Source organism: Hippopotamus amphibius, chromosome 12 (genome assembly GCF_030028045.1).
Source record: "Hippopotamus amphibius kiboko isolate mHipAmp2 chromosome 12, mHipAmp2.hap2, whole genome shotgun sequence".
In the NCBI taxonomy this organism is placed as follows: domain Eukaryota; kingdom Metazoa; phylum Chordata; class Mammalia; order Artiodactyla; family Hippopotamidae; genus Hippopotamus; species Hippopotamus amphibius.
Window position 1 is genome coordinate 10,687,279 of NC_080197.1, and position 5,799 is coordinate 10,693,077.

Sequence of the window (5,799 nt, forward strand, 5' to 3'; positions counted from 1 at the left end):
AGGATTCACCCTCCTAACAACTAACACATATAACATACAGCAGCGTGGGTTATATTAACTGTTGTACACTACATCCCTAGTACCTATTTATCTTATAACTGGAAGTTTGTACCTTTGACCACTTTCATCCAATTCCCCCCTCCCTTACCCCCGCCTCTAGTAACCACAAATCTGATCTCCTTTTATATGAGTTAGTTTGTTTTTTGAAGTATAATTGATCTATAATCCTATGTTAGTTCCTGTTACACAACACAGCGATTCGATATTTCTACACATTACAAAATGATCACCACCAAACTTCCAATCTTGGAATAGTTTGAAATTTATGGAAAAGCTGCAAAGACAGTACAGAGAACTCTTACACACCCTGCACCCAATTTCTAATTGTCCCCCTGGTTGTCATCTTACGTTGCTATGGTACCTTTGTCATGACTTATGACCCAATACTGATACATCATTATTAACTAAACTCTGCATCTTGTTAAGGTTTCGTTAGATTTTTCCTTATCTGATGGACTCCCTTTTTAAACTTAAAAAAATTAAAAATAGGAAAATGAAAGACAGTGGAAACCCATGATCACTTGCCAAACAGGATTCTAGCTGGATGCTGTTGGCTGCTGGCTGACCTGAGCCTGGAGTCTGCTTTCTCTTTGTCAGAAAGAGAGATTCATAGGTGGTCGATGTGTTAAAGACAGATTAGCACAAAGCTGAGACTCTGTCCCAGGCCACATGGGATGGGAAGAGAACCGCCACGGGAGTAAAATGACGTTCCCACCACAGGGGCAGGGTTGCTCAGCGCCCACTCTGTGTGTCACCCAAAATCACCTTGAGCACTGACCCTAGGTGCGCCCCACTTTGGCAACTGTATGGTCTTGCTCTGCCACACCCTCAGACAGCTGGGAACCCCAACTCTCAGACTGCCGAGCTCCAAAGCTGGGACTCCTTTCTGCCGTGGAGGACGAGGTGGAGGGGCCGGTGCCCTCACTGGCTTGGAGCTGTGGGGAAAGTCATTGGTCTTCTCTGTAGTAACTCCCCAGCTGAATCCCCAAAGCCGGCCGGCGTTGGGCAAGTGAGGAACAGAGAGCGTTCTGGAGAATTCCATCACATCACAGCACGTGGCAAGCATCTTGCGTGGAGTACCAGGCGCACCTGCCTGTCGTGTCTGTGAGACGTGTCTGTGAGAGGTGGTCGTGCATGTGGTCGGTGAGCAGGGGGGACATGGCTGAACTGAAACTGTGCTTCTCAGCAGCCCTTGTGTTGTCTTGATGTCTGAATTTGTTCACATTCATTCCTTTAAAATGCTTCAAAAGGGTTTTCATGTTTTATAAGTTAGAGTAGGTGACCGTTTCCTGAAACCAAGCCTTCACCTTCCTATACTTTGCTTTCAAATATAGATCTGCTGGCCTCCTTTCCAGGAGACCTAAGCCCACTCCAGAGTCTCTCGGACTGCTCCCTGGCTCTTAAGGAATTTCACTCCGTGAAAAGTCACTTTCGGCTCGGTCCCAACACCTGACTAGAGGTGATCAGACTGGAGTGTTTGAGAATTTCTGGGTTCACTCCTCAGGACTGCTGTTCAGTTCTCAGCTGACAGATTGTAGAATTCTTTGAGTTAGTCCAAGGAGGCAAATGGGTGGAAGAAATTTTCTCTAAGTATGGGATGCAGGGTTTCTGGTGAAGGAAGCTGGGTGGGATACAGATAATAGATGAATCCATTTTCACTTTTCCAAATGAAGCCACTACAGGTGAGAGCACCACCCTTAAACTTTTGCCTCTCTCCCTTCCCAGAGGTAATGACTCAGTGTGGTTTATATTCTTCCAGACTATTTTCCTGGCTTTCTATGTGTTTCCATAGCATTTCATTTTATGTGTGTGTAAGGGTGGAGGGTTACACAATCAGGATTATATTGAATGTATCATTCTGACTCTCTTTTCACTCAATAATATGTCTTGGAGACCCATCTCCATTGTTACATAGAGATGCAGCTCACCCTTTAAATCCCTGCCTGGGATAGTACGATTCTTCCATGTTCTATTTTAACCAGTCATTTCTTTTGATGGATATTTATTTCCAATGTTTCCTATGATAAACATTTTTTTTTTTTAAGCAAGGCTCTGTGTGCGTGCCTCCTTGTGGATGTACATTAAGTGATGTTCTGGGTGGCAACTTATGCTCATTTCTGGCTTTTAAAGTTCTTGCCAACTTACCCTTCAGAGTACGTATGTGTGTGGCTGTGGAGAGGGGGGTCAGTTTCTCTTCTTTGAGGCTGTTTATTCCTGGTTTCTTGTCTGCAGTGGCTGCAGGGTGGCAGGGAGCAGAGGGGTGGCAGAGAGAAATTCATCTCTAGGTGTTACAGGCTGGGAGGCACCATGGCTGGGGGGTGGGGAGGGGTGGGAGGCTGGGCTCTCCGTGGTGGCAGTCAATGGGGGCTTTGTTACTGGGTCCATCCCTGAGCAGAATGCAAAAGCCGAGACGTGAGGAGGTGACCAAAGGAGCTGTGTCTGGACCCCACCCTTGACTGGGAGACACCATCACGTTCGTAGGAGTTCTACACACACATGTAATGGGGTTGGGGGGGGCAAACCCTGAAATAATTAGGTTGTAAAAAAAAGAAAAGAGGCAGTAAAAGAGGCTGACCACTAACTGTAAAGATGTAAAGGGAAAAGGCCAAGCTAATTTACATCCCAGGAGAAGGGGGAGGTGCAGAGGGGGTTGGGGGGAACCAGGACCAGAGGAAGGGGTGTATGGAGGATCGGATCTGGGACAGAGGCAGGGAACAGATGGGAAGGAGGGAAGAAAGGAGGGAAAGGAGAAAGAGTGAGGAGAGGGACTCGAAAATGCAAGGTAAGAGGAGGGAAGAGAGGGCCGGGGAGGAAGCGGGAGGCTGCGTCCTGTCTGTTTGTGGTTAGCACGAAGCCTGGTGCAGAATGAGTAAACAGAAACTTCCAGGCGTCCCCACACCCCCCTCTGAGGCAAAGCAGAAATCAGATGCTCCGTGATTAATCGTGGAGAGTTCAGGACACGACCACAAACGCCGTGCGGACTTGAAATTAGCTGCCTTTCCCCGTCCCCTTGCCAAGATGGGAGTGGGGGGTGGGCCGTGAAGGGGTGGGGGCCCCGCCTGCTGGGGGCCAGCATGGAATTCTCCCTGGCAGGGCTCAGAGTGACACTGACGGGCAATCGGCCGTGGCCAGAGCAGCAGGCAGCATCCGGGGGGAACGGGGCCGGCCGGGGGGCCCCAGGCGGGCTTCCTGGAACCCCGGCTCCGTGGCCGCCTGCACCCTGACACAGGCCCGATAAGAGCCCGGCTGCTTTATCGGAGCCCGGCGGCGGCGCGCCGTCCCCACGGCACCACGAGGAAGACCGGGGGCAGGGGGTCCTCCGAGGCCTTCTTCCGAGTGGCCGGTCCGGACAGGCTCGTCTCCTGAGTCCCGCAGCAGATGGGAGCCGCCGCTCGCTTCAGCGACGGAGAAAGCCGGGCTGCCTCCAGAAGGACAGCGTGACACGGCCCTGAATGTCCAGACCTGCTGGATGGTGAGTGCGAAGCGATGCTCCGTGTGCGGCTGGCGTGGACCAGATACTGGGGGTGGGGGGGTGGGGGGTGAGGAGGGCGGCATGGCGGCACGGCAGCACATCCCACCTGGAGCTCCCCCAGCGCTGAGGCTGAGATGAGATGGCAGTATCTTGCTGTATGGCCTTGGGCAAGTTCTCTCCCGCTTTGGGCCTCCCTTTGTCCATCCCTAAAATGGGTGGTTGAACAAGGTGATCTTTAAGGGACTCTTAGTATGACTACTGTTTTTTTCCTTGTTTTTGGCCACACTGGGTGGCTTGTGGGGTCTTAATTTCCTGCCTAGAAACTGAATCCGGGCCCTTTGCAGTGAAAGTGCAGAGTCCCAACCACTGGGCGCCAGGGAATTCCCTGTGACTGCTATGTTTTGTGGGTCTGCTGCACACCAGGCACTGGGCCAGGCACTGATGAAGCTTCAGCTGGGAGAATCCCCACAAGCCCCTGGCAGGACAGGGATTATTATTATTATCCTTGTGGCACAGTGAGCAAATGCAGGCTCAGAGAAATGAAGTGACTTGCCCAAGGTCACACAGCTGGTCGGTGGCAGAGATGAGAATCAGATCTCAGTCTTTCTGATTTTACTTTCGCTAAGCTCTCCCCACCTCCAGGGGTAGTTGGGACTTCTGTCATCTGTATTCTCTGAGTCTGTGATCATCCCAGGAAGCAGAGGTGAAGGAGGAGAGGGTGTCGAGGGAGCGCTACGTATACGTGTATACGAGGGAGGCAGAACAGTCGGTCAGATGAAGCCACAGGCTGAACAAGCAGCCTTCAGCTGTTTGGAGGGTATGCCAGCCCCCGGATGGGCAGGGGCTCCTGACTTGAATGGAGAGGGCCCGATGCCACTTGCTGGATTTGCCGCCCTGTTGCAGGAGGCTCCCGGGGCGTGAGAGAAGAGGGTTAATATTAAGCAGGGGTGGAGAGAGCTGGGGGTGGGGAGAGTGGCACATACCTCTACGAGGTTTTGTTCCAATTTTATTTTGCCTTTTCAAAAATCTGTTTTGAATCATTCTGGGCCCCCACTGCTCCTCTGGCCGAAACAGAATTGTGAAACTCATACAGTGCTTTCCACATGCCTCCCCTGGGGGGAATCACATATTAATATTATTGTAGGCTATTTGCATACACATCCCTGCAGCTGTGGTGACAGCAGCCAAGAGATAAGAGGCAGATAAAGTCAGCTAGTGTCTCCCTGGCAGCGACAAGGAAGATGCATGTTACAGCAAGGGCTGGGAAATCCATGGCAGGGCTGCGGCAGGTGGGGACTCCCTCGGGTGCCAGACATCTGGGCAGAGCTGGGAGCCCCAGCACCCAGATGTGGCCTCCTCATTTCTCTTCCCTTGGAATATTCCATCCAACAGCAGCTCTGTACTCACTCCTTTTCTTTCTGCGACTGGCCCAGACACTCTGCCTTGGGCTTGAGTTGAGACCCAACTGGTGGTCCTAGCTCAAGAGTGACCAACTTGTCCCAGTAGATTCCCCAGTCCCTGGCAAACTGGGTTAGTTGATCACCCTCCCCAATCCTGCCCTTGGTTTTTGTAACCTTGAGCAAGTCACTCCCCTTCTCTCATCTATAAGATGAAGGGATTATTTTAGGAAATCTCTAAAATCTCTTTGCAACTCTAAAATGCTGTGACTCTGGCTGGAGAGCACTTACGTTCTAAACGTGGGTGAGACACAAGCTTAAAGAGGAGGAAAATCTCCCTGCGAATCCCCCCGTGCATTAGGGAAGGCTCCGGAGGAGGCTGGAATTAAGATGTGCTTGAAGAAGCGACTGCTGGCCTGCAGTGCCCCGTGACTTCTGTCAGTGAGAACAGTCCTAGGGCCCCGCAAGCTTCAGAAAAGCCTCGTGAAATGCTGAAAGCCCAGCTCGGTCCTGCAGCTTAGGTTTGGCACAGAGTGATTTAACCCAGATATCTGCTGGTTACAGAGCCCTCACCTACTTGTCACCGGAAGCTCAGCACCCCCAGGTCCACCAATTCTTTCTGGGGAGCTCCAAAGGGATATGTGACATGGGTTTACAAACTGGTCTCTCGCCTCTGCCCCCCAAGGCCGCTTGGAGAAGCTTCACTGTTGCCAGCCCCATCTGGTGGGGCTTGACTCCCACCTCTGAGTGCCTGAGCTGCTGTGGGTTCTGGGAAGAGGTGGAGGGAAGGGCTTCCTCCCCAGCCCGTGACGCTGTCTGCCGTGTGGGCCCTGCACGGTGATGGGCTGGAGGCAGTGTGGACCGGCTCTC